Genomic DNA, 19,699 nt, shown 5'->3' on the forward strand with positions numbered 1-19,699 from the left:
GGCAGCCACGAGTACACAGGTACTGCCCAGGGCAGAGGCGTGTTACCTTGTAAGAGTGCGAGTTTTCATGTCTTGAGAGGCTTTTTGATAAGTAGCCACTTATGAACTCGTCGGTTCTTCAGCGGCATTTACTTCTGGTTTGGAGCATTTCTATGGGGAAGGCTGCTTCTATATTCCACCGCGAAGGTACTTCATTGAGATATAACTGTTGCGAGACCATTGTGGCGTTTATCATCATACAGTGGAAGTTAATGGTGAGCTACCGTATTACGTTTTAGTGGGGGACATAGTGAATGAACTTACTTTGTCGCGATTGAGTTTTGACAGTGCTCGCCGGAGTTCGGCTGCTCAGCATGTTAAGTGTTCCTTTGTTTAAAATTTCCGCAAGGGAATGCTAGTGGAAACTCGTATGTGTCTTGGGTGTTTCTAGTAACTTTAACTACGCATTATCTGGGCAGCACCTCGCAAAGGTTGTTTTGGTGCATAATGCTCTGGGCTGGCAGTTTGTTTATTTGGTAAATTCATTTGCGTTCTTAATTGGTAAAAGGAAAATGGAAGCAGAAGTGGTACCTAATCTTACATTGCATGTATTTACTTTGAGATGCTGTTGAACGTATGTTAATTTTTTTGTTTACAGCTTTAAAATGTAATTGTAGTCTACCCAGGTAAAATTGGTGAGGCGGTCCCTGTCTGTCGATGACAATTATAAATACCGACCTCTGATCACGTTTTTAGGCTGATCCCTTGGCGTTCTTCGTAAATAAGCACTGGGCCGTAATTTGAAGTATCTTGCAACACTAGTGTTTCTAAAATAATTTTGGTAAGTGTTCTAATTTGTTTTTAGGCGCACTTGAAAAATTGTTTGAAATTGTTCTTTGTTGGCGCCTCTGAACTAACTTGCATTACTGGTGCTTTTAAAATAATTTCTCATAATTGGTCTGAGCTGCTTTTGTGCGCATTTAAATAATTCCTTCACTCTCTTCCTTATTGGCGCCTTCGTAATATTTTGTTTTTGGGAACTTTACCGTGCAGCAATGGCATGACTTTAATAAAAGTGCCCAGATTACCGGTGCGTGCTTGATGTAAATTTATTGCACTGAAATAAAGATGTTTAATTTTTCTGTTGAGTCTGGGCTGGGTAGTACTTCTATTTTGGAAAATGTGCCTCTGTAATGAGTTCAGGTGTTGTTCCAAGTGGAGTTGTGTCTTCTTATCAAACGATACCTCATTTACGGTTCTTGTAAATCTGCTGATCATTACTGTCAGCTGCATGTTACTGTTTCTTCATCGACTTATTCTTGCGTAATCCTTAGAGTCGCTAACTTTCAATCATCGCTTGTAAACAGATGCAGAATTTCGCAAATAAATGATCTTGAAGTGTGCGTAACAGACTCTTCTCCGTATTACAAAATCATTTTAATAGGTTTTAGTCATTCAATCAAAAGTACTCTCCTGTCAACAGGAGAATGCTGCTGGGTCGTGTTGATACAGACTGTGTTCATATAATCGTCACATCACCCCCTCGGGTACTTGTCTGCTCAGAAAGGGAGTGGATTACCCCAGGGGGGCGCAGAAAGCTATGCGCAGAAAGCAACGTGTTTTCTCTGTTGTGCGCATGACGTCAAGGTGGAAGCAGCTGTGCCAAACAGTACACAGTTCGAAATGTGTGTGATTGTTTTTCTTGTGTTGTTTTGTGTTTGAAGGAGTATTTTGATTGAGTTCTTTCTTCTGAGGTACTCAGTCAACAGCGGAAACATTCGGAATTCGGGAGTGTTAACGGTTTTTGCTGTAATTGATATTTGATTCGGAACTGAAATAGTTAGCGATAGTGGACAGCGGAATCAACATTGTGTTCGCCAGCTCTATAGTTTATGGTTCGTCCTGTGAAATTTATATTGGAGAATCTAAAAGTGAGTGAGAAAATTAATTTTTACAATGCCAGGCTGTGCTGTAACGGGCTGTTTTTCCTACAACTGGAGCACAAAGGGAACTGACGTAATGTATCACAGTTTCCCGCGTAATGAAACATTACAAAAACTATGGTTGTCGAAATGTTGAGGGAAAGACAGTGTAAATGTTGGGCATGCAAGAATATCTTCTCGCTATTTCGCAGAAACAGATTACTTAAGGGATTTACAGTCTGAATTGCTTAATTTGCCCCGAAAAAGAATGCTCAAGCCAGATGCAGTTCCTTCGCGCAATTTGCCGTGCAGTAGTGCGACTGTCAATGTGTCACCCGCAACAGAAGACAGAACCAAACGATATAAGAAACGAGAACTACATAAGAAATCTCTGGAAACTCTGGAAGAGCTGTCACCAAATAAGAAACATCATAATACGAGCACATGTACAGGTGACAGGTTTTTTTTTTTTTTTTTTTTTTTTTTTTTTTTTTTTTTTTTTTTTTTTTGAGACACAGATAAAGTTACTTTGATGAATACTATAGCGGCTTTAGAAAGAAGGAATGCTGTTCTTACAAACAAGTGTGTGCAACTTCGAGCTCCTACGTAAATTCATTTCAATGCTATTAAATGAATAGTTTCTGATTTATTTGAGCCGAGGTTTCGAATTTCAAGTGTGTGTCAGTGTGGTTGTGATCTGACATTTTACCGATGTGTGAGGCATAACCTGCGAAAGAATATAACTCATCAGTTTTAACTGTAATATTTTAGCAGCAGAAAAGCAGTTTAGACATCTCATTTCTGGTATAAACAAAATCTTCCGCCAAAAATTTGACGTAAACGCTCATGCCGTGTCGTCTGCCTGTGAGCGCTTGCTTCCACGCTGACGTCACTAGGCCAGCCAATGGCAGAGCAGAGCGCTTACTGTCCAACCTTATTATTTAGTAACCTTGGATTACCCTATAGCTTACGAACTAAGGCACAAGTTTAAGTTTGAACAGTCAAGATCGCAATCATATTTGTTTATTTACCGGTTTCGGCTTATGTGAAAGCCATCTTGAGAATTTTTGGCCCACTATGGCTGGCACTGATGTCTCCTAGGTTGTCTCGTGATATCACGATCGTACCCTGCTTGTGGTATCACGGCACAACCGAGAGACTGCCAGCACCAGCCATAAGGGGCCAAAAACTCTCAAGTTGGCTTTTACGTAAGCCGAAAGCGGTCAATAAACAAATATTATTGCGAGCTTGACTGTTCATTCTAACTAAAAATGGCATCAGGTGGCTGTTCTCCACAGACTATGTTGTCTAAATTTATAATGTAGTCCATCAACAAAGGAGGTGGCTTACAAAACCCTTATTCGACCTATACTTGAGTATTGCTCATCAGTGTGGGATCCGTACCAGATCGGGTTGTTGGAGGAGATAGAGAAGATCCAAAGAAGAGCGGCGCGTTTCGTCGCAGGGTTATTTGGTAAGCGTGATAGCGTTACGGAGATGTTTAGCAAACTCAAGTAGTAGACTCTGCAAGAGAGGTGCTCTACATCGCGGTGTAGCTTGCTGTCCAGGTTTCGAGAGGGTGCGTTTCTGGATGAGGTATCGAATATATTGCTTCCCCCTACTTGTACCTCCCGAGGGGATCACGAATGTAAAATGAGAGAGATTCGAGCTCGCACGGAGGCTTTCCGGAAGTCGTTCTTCCCGCGAACCATGCGCGACTGGAACAGGAAACGGAGGTAATGACAGTGGCTCGTTAAGTGCCCTCCGCCACACACCGTTTGGGTGGCTTGCTGAGTATAAATGTAGATGCAGATGTATAAAGCGTAAGTAACTCGACAAGAACTGTAGGTCATGGTCAGCCTCACCTGCTGAGTGAGGCCATCTGGTCTCATTACTGCTCAGCACATCTGGGGTGTTACATGTGCGCGCCTTGGACTTTGCTCGGGCTAATTCCGCATACTGTGAGCGTCTTCGCTAATGTACCAGCGTAACTGCTTTAAGCTGTGATAAGGTGGATGTGTGCAAAAGAAACTAGTTTCTCTTTTTGTAATGTTAAGTTAGAGCAGTGTTATCTGTATTCTGTAATGACTGCATTCTAGATGAAAAAGCCGAAAAAGAACAAAGTCCGTGCCATACCGTTCTCGTAGTTCCCTGCCTTAACGTACGTATAATTTGCGCCAGGCAGCTGGCCGCGATGCGTGCCTGTCGGATGCGGTATTAATGGCTTGTGGCGAGCCGCCGCTCTTTCATCTGCACGTAACTGCCGTCTGATTCTGCGAGGCCGTGTTTCGCCAGACGTGCGCGTGCATCACCCTGCGCCAGCGCGCGGGCCAGTCCGCCTCCTGCTGCGGGCAAAATGTGCGGATCCGAGTTACTGCCCGAGAGCGAACCCTGCCCGCTGCCGTAAAGTATCCAGCTGCTGCTGCTGCTATGACTTATTATTGCGTAACTATCGTATTAGCTTGTCGTAAAAGCTTCCGATGTGGTTTGCGTACCGATTTATCTTCGGCGTAATTGCTGGTTTCTCACAGATGGCAAGGCAGTTCGATTACTTGCGCGCAGAGGAAGAAGTTAGTTTTGATCATGCGTTTGCTACCATGAAAGCGCTTTAGATTAGATTAGATTAGATTAGATTTACTTTCATTCCAATTGATCCGTAGTGAGGAGGTCCTCCAGGATGTGGAACATGTCAGAAAAACAACAATACATGACAAATATTTAAACTAAAACAAATAAGCTAATGTACCATTCCACAGGTCCCAAGTGGAATGATCGTCATTTTTTAATGAACACTAAGAGTCATTTTACAAATACTATTGCACTGAATTTAAAATAAAAAAGTTTTATATTTATTTATAAGGTAAGAAACATGTAATACAACTACTGTAATACTTATTTACAATGAACACATTACTGCACTGAAATGGTGCAGAAGTTAGATTATACTTACACACACACACACACACACACACACACACACACAAATTTTCAGTGAACACATTACTGCACTGAAATTGTGCAGAAGTTATGTTGTACTTATATACAAATCAGTTGGTTTTCCTCAGAAATTCATCAATGGAGTAGAAGGAGTTGGCCACCAATAAATCCTTTAGGCTTCTCTTAAACTGAATTTCATTGGTTGTTAAGCTTTTTATGGCTGCTGGCAAGTTATTGAAAATGTGTGTTCCTGAATAATGCACACCTTTTTGTACAAGACTAAGTGACTTTAAATCCTTGTGAAGATTATTCTTATTTCTAGTATTGATTCCATGAATTGAGCTGTTGGTTTGAAAAAGTGATATATTTTTAATGACAAATTTCATTAAGGAATAAATATATTGGGAAGCTGTAGTTAGTATCCCTAGTTCCCTAAACAGGCTTCTGCAGGATGTTCTTGAGTTCACACCACATATAATTCTTACTGCACGTTTTTGTGCCCGGAAAACTTTAGCTTGGCTTGATGAATTACCCCAGAAAATAATCCCATATGACATTATGGAATGAAAGTAAGCATAGTATGCCAGCTTTTTCATTTTTATATCCCCTATGTCTGACAAAATTCGCATTGCAAACAGAGATTTGTTAAGACGCTTCAGCAGTTCTGTGGTGTGCTCCTCCCAGTTGAATTTATTATCAAGCTGTAATCCCAAGAATTTAACACCGTCCACTTCTTCTATCTTCTTGTCATCATATGTTAGACATATACTCTTGGGACACCCCTTACAAGTTCTGAACTGCATGTAGTGTGTTTTTTCAAAGTTTAGTGACAAAGAATTGGCTAGGAACCAGTGATTAATGTCTACAAATATTTTATTGGCTGATCTTTCTAAGACTACACTTGATTTGCTATTTATTGCAATGTTTGTATCATCAGCAAACAAAACAAACTTGGCATCTGGTAATGTTACTGATGAAAGGTCATTGATATACACAAGAAAAAGTAAGGGCCCCAAAATGGAACCTTGTGGGACCCCACATGTAATTAGTTCCCAGTTGGATGATGCCTGATAGCTTGATACATGTCTCTTTCCTAATAACACCCTTTGTTTCCTGCCAGAGATATAAGATTTGAGCCATTTTGCAGCATTTCCTGTTACACTATAATATTCTAGTTTACTTAAAAGGATATTGTGATTTACACAGTCAAATGCCTTTGACAGATCACAAAATATACCAGTTGCCTGCAATTTTTTGTCTAATGAATTAAGTACATTTTCACTGTAAGTGTAGATAGCCTTCTCAATATCAGAACCTTTTAGAAATCCAAACTGTGACTTTGACAGTATGTTATTTGAGATAAGATGGTTATAAAGACGACTGTACATTACTTTTTCGAAAATTTTTGAGAATGCTGGCAACAGTGAAATTGGACGGAAATTTGATGCTATTTCTTTATCTCCCTTCTTAAACAGTGGCTTAACTTCAGCATATTTCAGCCATTCGGGAAATATTCCACTGATAAACGACTGGTTACACAGATAGCTTAATATGTTACTTAGCTCAGAATCACATTCTTTAATTAACTTTGTTGATATTTCATCATACCCACTAGATGTTTTTGATTTTAAAGATTTTATGATGGACATTATTTCTGTTGGGGTAGTGAGGGTCAAATTCATATTATGGAAGTTACTTGAAATGTCTGGTCTAAGGTAATCCATAGCAGCATCTACCGAACCTGACAACCCCATCTTTTCAGTAACAGTTATAAAATGTTTGTTAAAAAGTTCTGCAACACTATACACATCTGTCACCAATGCATCATTTACTCTTAATGCTATTTGTTCCTCTTCATGTCTGGTTCTACCGGTCTCCTCCTTCACTATATCCCATATTGTCTTTATTTTGTTATCTGATATGACTATCTTTTCCTTGTAATATATTTGCTTTGACATCCGTATTACAGTCTTTAATATTTTGCAGTATTTCTTATAATGTGCTATAGCATCAACATTGGAAATGTTTCGGATTGACAGATACAGTTTTCTTTTTGTTTTACAAGATACCCCTATTCCTCGAGTAATCCATGGCTTCTTTGTAGACTTTGCTCTAACCTTGGTAAGTTTTGGGGGAAAGCAGTGTTCAAATAAGGTAAGCACTTTATTAGCAAAAATGTTATATTTTTCATTCATGCCATGAGCACTGTAAACATCAGTCCAGTGAATGTCTCTGAGGAGTGTCCTAAAATAATCAATTTTTGGCTTACTGATTACCCTCTTGAGCTCAGATTTAACAGATTTTATATCCTGTTCAGTATTAACATTTAACAGAAGGAACTGCATGTCATGGTCTGAGAGGCCATTGACTATTGGTTTTGTAATATAATTTTGTTCATTTGACTTTTCTATAAAGATATTATCAATGGCTGTTTGTGAGCAAGTGGTTATCCTAGTGGGGAACTTTACTGTGGGAATTAAGTTGAATGATAGTGTTACTAACTCAAATAGGTTCTTATTGGGAGAGTCTTTAAGGAAATCTACATTGAAATCACCAGCAACCACTATTTCTTTGTTTTTGGTTGTTAAATGGGCCAGTACAGCTTCAAGGTGGTTTACAAACAGATTAAAGTTACCTGCAGGTGCTCGATATACACTTAATATTATGAAAGATTTTTTGTGAAAATCTAATTCTGTTGCACATGCTTCCATATGCTGTTCTAGGCAAAATTTATGAATGTCTATGTTCTTAAATTTATGACAGTTCCTGATGAATGTGGCAACTCCTCCTTTCTCCATTTCTGATCTACAATAGTGAGATGCTAACCTAAACCCTGTAACACTTAAAAGTTCTATACCAGTGGTCACATGATGTTCAGAGAGGCAGATTATGTCAGCTGGGTTTGAAGACTCTAATTCATCTATGCAGATAGTTAATTCATTAATTTTATTTCTCAGTCCTCGAATATTTTGATGCAATAAAGATAGCTGACATTTCACATTGACTGACTTAAAATTGGATGGAGTTAAAATATCTGCTGACAGTTGAAAATTCTTAACCAATGGCTGTTTATGTTGATGTAATAAGCTGGAATTATGTTTTTTGATTTCTTTCTCAAACTGAAGGTTTGTCTCAGTTCTAACCTCTCTTAAAATTTGTTTTCTTTCTGTCCTCCCTACCCTAAAAAAGGGTCTTTTCTGAATCCTATAACCACTGGTATTTTACCACTCATGACAGTGCCTCCCCCCTTTAACTTTCCTGCTATTTCCCCAGCCAATTTACCCTTCCCCTTCCTGTTGAGGTGAAGGCCATGCCTAGTATAATCCCACCTACTGACAGAATCAACATGAACCGCACCAATGTGTGACCCCGCACCCGACATGAGCAGCCGTTCCAGCTCCAAATTAACTCTCTTGACAGAAGAGTTCAAATGAGGTCGGTCATGGCGCCCAAGAACAGATACAAACTCAACACTGGTATGCCTCGATGCTGATGCAATCTTCGCCAGGTCACACTCTATGCTGTACCCAGGATCTCTGTCAATACTGTTACCTGCCCCACCCACTATAACCACGGTGTCTTCCTTAGTGAAATCTTTGCAAAGTGATCCTAAATCCTCTGTCACCTGCTCCAGACCAGCACTAGGTTTAAAAAAATTGGTGACCTGGTATTCTGATCCTAGTTCATCCTGCAAGAGTTGGCCAACACCTCTTCCATGGGAACTACCTAACAACAACACTTTCTTTCTCTTTACTGATTTCCCTACATTCTTACTTTTCAATTTGCTGCTGAAAGTTTGTTGTTGTGCCCTGTCTACACCTGTAACTGCTTGAGGCTCACCAGCTTCTAACTGAAGCAACAGGTCAAATCTATTTTCCACATTCACCATAAAGCTGTCAGACAAAGTTCTAGGCCTGTTCCTCCTGTTGCCTGTTGCCACTTCCCACCTCTCTTTACCCTTCTCCCTCCTTAACCTGTCAAGATCTCCCCTGGCCTTGTCTAACTCAGCCTGAAGGGCAGCAATTTTCCCCTCCTGTTCCAGTATCTTCCTATCTCTACTACAAATCCTACAAAACCACTGATGAGTCTCATTTACTTCCCCTATTCCCACGCCACTACAGTCACCCACATGGAAAAACTACAGCACCCATCACACCAAAGCCCCGACCTAACAATTCTACGGCAAGTCAAGCACTTTTCACTCATGATAAACGTAATAATTTATTAAGAATAAGTCAGTTAAATTACAGATAAACACGAAAATATGGTTACACAAATTTGGCCTATACGCAACTGTGTGTAAACAAAAACAAAAGTGCAAAGTTTCTGAAACAACAAGTTAAACTTTACGCTACTTTCCGGAAATGCTAGTTAAATAATGAAGAGGTACGCTAAGTTAAATTGCTGGAGAGAGCAAGGAACAACTAAACGAAATTCTATAGATTTGCTGCAGCAGAACGTAAACAGAAAATACGACTGTACGGTCTTTTCGCGTTTTCTGCTATATTACGTAATGAGAAATGAAACCTTTAATGGTACACTTAAACGGCACACTAATACACTTATTTACCACGTAATCAGTACTAATCTATGTGTTTTATAATCTAAAATAACTTATCTTTACGAGAACACCAAACCTCGCGCTAGTCGCTTGGCTGCAGGCTTTAAGAACAAGCAGCAGCTAGACTACTACAAAACACATTTGAAGTCCACGTAGAGTTTGGAAAAGTTGGACGGGGTCTACAGCTAGAAGTCTGAGCGTATAAGAAAAAACGATATCCGCACCGCAAGTTCCTGACCCGCATTCGAAAGTGTTTTAAATGCGAGTAGTGAAGTATTGTAAACCACTTTAAGCCGTTCGGTACGCTGGAGTTCTGACGACAGACTTGCGCACTGAATTTTCGTCTCCCGTAATTCACATTCTCCTTCCATAGTAGCGGCGGACGAAGACACCACACTATAATAGAACATTCCTCTCATATTATTTATTGGTACGTTCCTTAAGCTACAAATTTCTTCCTAATTACTGAAATGGGGAGGCCGTGACATTCGGATCACGGATTTACTTCAAATTTTGTACACTTAGTAGTCAATTAGGACAAGATAATTTGCAAGTAGTAAGGCGTACTACCTGGGCAATTACGAGAAATTCGGAACATAAGTCTTACGCGTCAGCAATGTACCTGTGCGTTGGGATCTTGAGCATGAGATGGCGACAGTCATGAGACTAGCGTTCAAACTCCGTTATCGGTGGATCGCTATATGGGAGTCCCGCTCAATTTTATTATTTCTTTACTTTATATTTTTCAACACTAGTCATATTATTTCGTACATATCACATTTAAAAGGTACTATGATAAAAGACACGTGTATCTGCATAAACCCTTATTGAATTTCCAATGTTATTTGGCTGTTTACTATTTTTTATTATTACAACAATTATTATGCGATGTTTATAGGCAAGTTAATAATTTTATTAAGCGCCTTGATTGGCAACAAACGAGAAGTTTTCCCCCTTGATGATGTTAAAATACATTCAACCGTAGATCTCCAGTTTTCTGCGCCGATTTTCAAGAAAATGTTGCATTAAGCATGATTTACATCCAAATTGTCGAAAGAAAGAGAGAGATTTCAAAATGTCGAGCTTTAGTTTTCCTTAGAAACTCTGAAGGTTCCTAATGCTTGCGGGATAATACATTCATTCGAAGTGGTTACATGTCTTGTTAGGTTTTTTTTCCGTGTCTGTACGAGAAATACCGCCCAGCAACTTGTAATATCGAAAGAATATCCAAACGTTGATTGTACATTACCCTCATATTCAGACATGTTCTAACGCATTGTATTACTGAATAAGGTTGTTTACACCTTTATTTATCGACATTTGACTTGGGTTTTCCGAGTCTGTCCCTTGCCTTTTAAACTTGTGTCTGGAGAGCGTAGTGTTCATGCGCAATGCAGTTTTCGGTACCTTACCTGATTGCAGGAATAGCGGATTTCGAAAGGATGACAGGCATACATTTTCAGGATAACTTAAAGGGTTTTGTCGTTTATTTGTCGATAATTATGAATATATTTGTTGTCGTACTGAAAATTAGCAAGACACTAAATAACATCGGAAATTCATTAAAGTTTATGCAAATACACGTGTTTTTCGTTATATTACCTTTCACTTTTATATGCATGAAACAGTATGACCAATGTTGAAAAAATATATATTTAACTTTAAAACATGATTGGGACTCTATCTAGCGATCCACCGATTACGGAGCTTGAACACTAACCACATGATCGCCACCATCTTGTGCTCACAAATAATCATTCAGATAAAATTCGATATGTTGCGCCGTTTCTGAATTATTCAGTATTGATGTTAATCTATCAAGTCATCTCTCGCGCAAATTCAAGCAACCTCGCGGAGTCATTGTCGCCAAACGTGTTCTTGATTTGACTTCCTGAAACCGAACAAACATAGTCTGTACCCATCCAGCTTAAATTTGTGTCTCCGAAAAAGACACATTTTTAACTGGTAATGAGGATTCCAACAAGTGGTAACTCACGGATCCACAGACGTCTGTGCATTACCGGATTTTAGTGCATGCAAGTGCTTCAGTTTGTGCGTTCAACGACCTAATTGGCTAACTTCAATGCTAAATATTTCGAAAACGGGGCAACGTGATGAATTTTTTCTTAACAGTGATTTCTCGGTACAACCTCCCGTGCAATATCATTGCAAGTTTTTCAGACTACTTCTGGCCACCCTGTAGTTCTTTCTTCAAATACACGTTAATTCACCACTACGTTAATGTAATTCGCCATATTAACGTGCTACACTCGTCAATATAAACGTTGCATTGTATACTTGTTAAATATTTTAAGAGAATCTTTGATAGGATCACTGATATTATGTCGAACATTATTTATGCCATATGTGATACACAAGCAGGAATCAGACCAAGTGGACATTTAAATATATGCAGTGCTCTCGAATAGCCTTCAATTTGCTTTGTGGTTGCTTCCGGTGTTTAGGCAGGAGATGTCTGTTAAAGTGCACAGAACAGGACTGACGCAGGACGTCAGGCTGCTGCTGTTAACGGCAGAAGCGAGGTACACGTGCAATTCTGCGAAAAATCAAGAAAATCGACACAGGCTATTATCCGCGAAGTCAGCATTACTGCATCTACGTATCCGAAGTGTTGCGAATTGAAGAAGGGAGCAAGGTTAGAGTTTAGGCGTCATTTCAGTGTTCAGCGAGTGTAGCAGAGAAACCAACGTACACTTTGAAAGTGATTAGAAACCACACCGAATCTGACGGATACGCCACGCCTTCAACCGTTAATGCTGCGAGCAGATTAGATACATGTCTTGCTCATAGCTCTGATCCCGGAAGCAATTACTTAGCGTTCCGTTATTCCAACAGGTCTGACTTCGTTTTGCAGAGCGTTGACAGAAAATATCCCACGTATCGTGCACTATAAGTTACGAGAAGGTTAAGTGCCTGAGAAAATCTTAGCAACGGTTTCCTGCCGCCTTTTTTGCCGTTTGAACTGGCCTTAAGCTTCGTATACCTGCTTCACTATCTCTTGGCTGTAACTCTGAGCTGACAGGTTACACAGGATGTTGTTATGCAGAAAAAGACACTTTACCATATTTGCAGGTAGCACTAGTCCAGGACGAGTATTGTAGACCAAGGATTCCCAACCTTTCTGAGACCATTATCCTGAGTTCAATCAGATATCAGCTAGTACTCACCTCTCCCCCCAACCTACACCCCTTCTCTCCCCCCCCCACACCCTATTAACAAACATCAGAACGAAAAATAATTTTCTTTGAACAAACTCATTTTTAAAATGACGGAAGGTAACTGATATTTAGTCTTTCTCGGTGTTTTATAAATCCTTATAATAAGTCAGTGAGACAATTGGTAAAGCTCATTTGTAACAAACTTTTTTATATAGAACGGTGGAGTTATTCTTAATGCATTGCTAGCTCTACCTACAGCTCCTCCTCAGAAAAGAAAGCTAATTATCCACATTGATTGTAGTCACTTGTGACAAAAGATGTTTCTTCTGCACCATTCCTCTCCCTAGAGACACTTGCTTCACTCACACTATGCACCCTTGCTCAGAATCAACCAAATTAAAGTGTGTGCACTGTACCTACTGCTTGCCAACGGCCTTGGCGCACTGGTAACACGGGTTCCCGTCAGGTCACCGAAGTTACGCGCTGTCCATCTTGGCTAGCACTTTGGTGGGTGACCGCCGGGGTACGTCGAGCGCTCTGTAAAGAGGACCGCACCCAGTCCTTGTGAGACCAACTGAGCAGCTACTAGATTGAGAAGTAGCAGCTCCGGTCAAGAAGACTGACAACGACCAGGAGAGCGGTGTGCTGACCGCATCCGCAAACAGTGACGCCTATCGGTTGAGGATGACACTGCTGTCGGTCGATACAGTTGGTCCTTCCGAGGCCTGTTCGGCGGAGTTTTCTTTTTTTATACCTACTGTTTGTAAATCAATTGATTTCTGGACTCCTTACTTCTGAAGTGGCAAAATTGGAAGACTTCAGGCTTGCCAATGCTTTGTCTTTGATGTCTGCCAGTAATAATAATAATAATAATAATAATAATAATAAGCAACGCAGTAGCCATTATACATTTACTGTTGCTGTGCTGTCATTTAGTTCATTTATTGCTGCAAAGTGAACAACGAATCAATTTATGGTCTATTACTGGAACTTTCTACATTATGGAGAAGGCGTTTTCATGAGGTATTCAAGCATGTGTGATTTGTATGTCTCAATTTTACTGTCTTAGATGCGTGGTACAATATACAAATTATGTGTATATTCAGTGGATTATGTGAAGATGATAGTCATACATTCGCTTCACAGTCTATAGTCTCCACCACGCTGTGTCACACGTTAATGCTACCATCCGAGAAAAAAATAATCAGTACTTAAGTCTTACGAAACAGTGATAATAGTTCAGAATGGCTCCCATCACTATGGGACTTAACATCTGAGGTCATTAGTCCCCTAGACGTAGAACTACTTAAACCTAACTAACCTAAGGACATCACACACATCCATGCCCGAGGCAGATTTCGAACCTGCGACCGGAGCAGCAGCGCGGTTCCGGACTGAAGCGCCTAGAACCGCTCGGGCACATCGGCCGGCAGTGATAATAGTAATGCTCTCTTAAACATAATTAAGTTTGCCGAGCGAAATACAATTTAACCTCCGTGTTTACTGCTCAGGGAATTTCATTTTACTCCTCAGTGGTTAATCAGCCCCAGGCTGGGAACCACAGCCGTAGTCTCCAGCTTACCAGTCTTACTGTATCACTTACTGTAGATACGTATTACGAAGATATTTAGTGCAGTATCGTTTCTCTGTATTTGCTTCACATGAACACACACAAAATGACTCGAAAGTCCAGTTACAGTATAATGTAATAACAAAATTAGACTCAGTGTGATCTTCAGGATAGCGATATTAGAATAAGACATCGTGCTTATGTTTTACGTATAATGTTCAGAGTTTGAGACCTTACAGCGAGAATGAGGACGCTTTGAGTAGCGCCGGAACTAGGATAAAGCTCTACCTGTGACCGTAAGTTGGCGATAACGTAGCAGTCGTCTTGTCTACACGGTTTTCTGTTGGTGGACGTATTGTTAACTCAGCGTTGACATTTATGCTTGGCTACATTAATTTAATGAAAATCTTGTACTCACTGTTGATGTCAGATTTTCGATACATCTTCATCGGTTTTAAGGCAAATGCCGTAAATTCAACTCCCCTCCCTTATAGTCATAGTAGCGCACTCGTTTGGCTCAGTTGTAGTTAGGCAAAAAAGTAATCCGATCTCAAACAAAACATTTACACTGAGCGAGGTGGCGCGTTGGTTAGCACACTGGACTCGCATTCCGGAGAACGACGGCTCAAATACGCGTCCGGCGATCCTGGTTTAGGTTCTCCTGATTTCTTTAAATCGCTTCGGGCAAATGCTGGGATGTTTCCTTTACAATGGCACGTCAGACTCGCTTCCCCATCCTTTTCTAATCCGATGACATCGTTGTTTGTCCCCTCCGTCAAATCAGTTAACCAACCAACAATCTACATGCACATGTACACTCCACTCCACTAACAGTTGTACAGTGGATGGCGGAGACCGTCGTGGTAGTTGGAAAGGAAATAGGGAAGATAGGAAAGACTACAGCCATGAGGCAAACTTTGACTTCTACACAGGCATTCTTCACAAAGTCAGTTTATGTGAGGTACTATTGACAAAAAGCAATGACAAAAGTCATTTGGGAAATAATAGTTTTGCCAAAAACGGTAAAGCAAAACAAACAGATGAAATAATGCATATAGGAATAGAACCGAACAGGGGGGAGAAAACGGAAATGGTAAAAGGGGATGAATTCTTTTTTAATAGAAGGGCAAAGAGAGAAACAAATGAGGTCAAAAAGGAGAACAGTATTGTGAAAATAAACGGGACTTCTGTTCTTGCGGTTTGCGGGTAAATACATTTTCGCCGTTGCTGTAACTGAGTCACTGTGATTATAACAGGTTCAGGCTCTTCCTAAACTGTGGACCTCCAGCTTTCTGACATTTCTCATAAGAGCCTAATTGTTAAAGAAAATTTTCCACTAATGACTGACTGTGCTGTGTCAAGAAGCATTTGTATGAGATTATTTGATGGAAAAGAAACAGGCTAACCTCTTGCATTCCTGTAACAGGCCAGAATAAAGCCGTTCAGATGGCTTGCGAAAAAAATCAGTTTACTCCCTGTTGCTAGTAATTAGACAAGAATCACGCACTGTTGTAGATTTATTGGAAGAGAAAGTTATTGTACTTCCATCAGCGTTTCTCAGCAATTATAAGAGCAGACATGAGGGTTTACATTGAGAGAGAGAGAGAGAGAGAGAGAGAGAGAGAGAGAGCGCACACACAGGCAAACACACGAGAAAGAAAAAGAGAGAGAGAGATAGAGAGCGATGTGAAAGTCTGCGCAACTACGGTGAAACAGCTGGTGACGATTCGGGAAGACCCGTGAGAACTTTCTTATCGGTTATTGATCTTCGCCGAAAACCGTGCAGCGGGTCGAGTCTGTTCGTCTTGCTGAGCTCGTATCGTCGCGCGCACAAGAAGGGGTCCTTAACATCAAGACCAACAGTGTAAATTTGGCTTGCAAATGTGTAACATTTAGTACTTTACTGATACCTCACTAAAATTACTTGCATAAATTAACAGTTATGACGTAGCACCGATGAGCGTAACTCCCCAGATACTTGTAACCATAATCACGTTCTATACTACCCGTATGTTCCATTACATTTCTTACAGAGATGTGTGTTTTTCTTTCAGGCTAAAAAGGAAGCAGTGATATTTAGCACTGCTAGTAATTCAACATTGGAAGGAGGACGAACTCCCAGAAAGACTTAAAATGTAGATAATGTACATGTTGCCGGCAAACTGTGAATGTCGCGGCAGTACATAAACTACAAAAAATTATTAGGCAGGGTATGAAATGTACCATGCTTAATAATCTTCAAACGCATTTAATAGAATGACTGTAACGTGTAAGGCGAAGTATGGAAGAAAAATAATTTAAATATTTTGACAGTTGCAAGATCCACAGACATCACTATTGTATCAGTTTCAGTACAGTTCACTTGGAGTTCAGTTGTGTCAATGTGTCACTTTCGCTAAAACGGAGGCTGCCGTGATGACTGCGAAGATGTTGTTGTTGATGAACCTGCAGATGCAATGAAACAAAGATTTTCTAGAGTGTTGCAGATAACTAGGAGTAACACTTCAAGAAACAATGTTTTTCTAACAGATGGTCGCTGTAAGGAAATAATAAGGGACGGGAATACAGTTAAGACTGTGGGGGAAAAAGCACGTGAAACACAGAAACTGATCCAACCGCTGAATGATGTGGGGCAACCAGATTTTACGCACCAGGTAGTGAGTAGTTTAACATACTTTATGAGACCCATCGTTCAAGTGACCATCGTGGGCGAGGTAGGACGATAAAGGAGCTTTCTACTAGATATGTTAATATGATTCATGATACAGAGCTTTTAACATCAATCTGACTCCTGTACTCAGAAGCAGTAGGGCTGTAGAAAAGGCATAGTAGTAAAACGCCAGATTCCTCCTGAATTGAATTGTCAATTCCAGGTTAGATTTCTAGTAAGAACCTGTTATTTCATTGTAATTTTATACTTTATCTGTGCCCATTTCGCATTTTATAAAATATCTATTCGTTTTATGTGTTTCCTAGGAGAAGCATTAAATTAAAATCCATAAATACATATACATTGCATTGATGTGTAGTTGAGATTATAGTATACGACGTTTTATACACCGTTTAGTGAAGAAAGAGCTTGAAACGAAGTCTTCCTTACTGCCTTCATTGAATTGTTGGCGGCGGCGATGTTAATAGTAATGTAGCTACGTGGAGCTCTGTCCACCACAGTATCTTCCATCGCACTCCTATCTAATGACCTACTGCAAAATTCAACTCTCAGCGAGGAGATCACGGTAATGGAATCAATTTTTTTTTTGTCTTTGTGTGCATTTCATGTTTTAATGAATGTGTTGATAGCATCTGTCATCGTTTTATGAAATCATTGTTTCCATTACTGATTCTGGGGTGGTACTAACGAATTCCGCTGTCCTCTAGCGTGTAAAGCAACTAACCTCTTTCTATTACTGCAGGGTGTAAAAAATAGGAGCCGAAAATTGTGGGATTTGTATACACTTGTGAGTAGCCTGAATCTAGATTGAGAGGAGTGGATGAACCTTCTGAACAAACACATTTTTAATAATTTTTTCACAATGTGTGCCTACAGTCATAATATATTTCTTTAATGTCAATACCACCATTAGACTGTTTTTATTTGCAGTGTTACTTTTACACGATCATGATTTCGGCTTTAAGTTGTCATTATCAACTCGATAAAACAAAGCAGTAGGCTTTTCCAGAAATACTGTCTAATAGTATATTTTAAATACGACAGTATGCCATCTTAGGCACTGTATAACATTAAAACACTTGATAATGGCAACTTAAAGCCGAAATCATGATGGTGTAAATGTAACACTGCAAATAAAAAAAAGTCTATTGGCTGTACTGATTTTAAAGAAATACGCATTTTTTTCCTTGGGATACTCCTGAACATACTGGCAAATTCTGACTTAGAGGGATAATGTTTGTGCTTGCTTCGTAACTTGTACCTTTTTAGAGATGAAACAGGAAGTAAGATTAGGATTTAACGTTGCGACAGCAACGAGGTCATTAGATACGGAACCCAAGCTCGGATTGGGGATGGTTAGAGAAGAAAATCAGTCATGTCCTTCCAAAGAAACCATCCCGCCACTTGAATTAAGCAATTTAGCAAAATCCAGAAAAACCTAAACTTCGATCGCCTGACAGGGATTTACACCGTTGTTCACCCGAATAAGAGTTCAGTGTGTTACCATCGTGCCAGCTCCTTCAGTCGGAATGGTAAGAATGGAAGCGCTCATTTGTTGCGGCGAGAACCATATCCCTACGCACTCATAAATCATCATCGTGTAACAACATGAGAATATTTTCCTCAAATTAAAATTCCTAACCAACGTAACTTTGGTACAGATGTTTTAAATCCAGTGTTTTCTGTCTCCGTTCTTCGTAAACCCTACACTGTCTCTGCGTGTCATAAGTCGCTCGTACAGAAAAAGAAGGGGCTTCAGAACAACGAGCTAGACCGTAAGACGACGGCAATGTCGTAGCGCTCCGTTTTCGAGCGGGGCCGGCAGACGTCTTGAGTGATGCGGCGTTGCGGTCACCGCTGTCCGGCCGCCACAAGCTGGTACTAAGCCACAGTTATTCGCTATTAAGATCCGCAGATGAGTATAATGCGTAAATGGCTCTGAGCACTATGGGACTTAACATCTGTGGTCATCAGTCCCCTAGAACTTAGGACTACTTAAACCTAACTAACCTAAGGACATCACACACATCCATGCCCGAGGCAGGATTCGAACCTGCGACCGTAGCAGTATAATGTGTAGTGCACGTCAAGAACGTGAATAATCGTGAATTGCAGTTTCAAGTAGATGTTTGACGAAGTCGTAAGAGGGTCCGCTCAAAATTTAGAACTTAATCGACGGGTACTGCGAGGCGTAGTGTGTGTAACTGGTGGGGAGAGCTGCTGTCGGGGAGGGAAAACAAACGAGGCGAGTGTCCGCAGCCAAGGCCGTCCGAAGCCATTCATGCAGAAATGGGCTCTTCTTTTTCGGGACCGGAGCCAGCTTCCAAATATAGCGGCGCAGCGGCGCCCGCATTTGCGGCAAGGCCAGCGCCCAGAAAAAGGGCCGCCGCTACATAATGCGGGGGACGTGTGCGCCTGCGCGTGACGGCGCCACGACGCACCGCCGTCTGGCATTAAACTAATAGCCGCGACAGTGCGGCCACAGGTACCCTTCGTACAGTCGCTCGTCATTAGCAGTGAAGAGAGCAGATACTTTTCGCTGACTATTTCACGTATCTTCTCAGCGATTAAGTGGGCAAGTAGTTCGTTGTCTCCATTAAACTGTAGGCGCTTCAATGACTGGCTGCTTACTCCACAGGTCGAATGAAGCAGAAGAAAAATGAAGACACAAAGGAATGAAAGACATTAGCTGCCAGTGGGCATTGATTTAAATCAATAGGGAAAGTTGAAAAATTGACCAGGACGGGGACTCGAACCTCGGTCCCCTGCTTACAAGGCAGATATACTGACACAGTGGTAATCGCAACTGCACGGATTAATCTAGCACGCTTCCCGTCCGACCCAAATTGTCAACTCACCGACAAACTACTGATGCAGTGC

Source organism: Schistocerca serialis, chromosome 1 (genome assembly GCF_023864345.2).
Source record: "Schistocerca serialis cubense isolate TAMUIC-IGC-003099 chromosome 1, iqSchSeri2.2, whole genome shotgun sequence".
NCBI lineage: Eukaryota > Metazoa > Arthropoda > Insecta > Orthoptera > Acrididae > Schistocerca > Schistocerca serialis.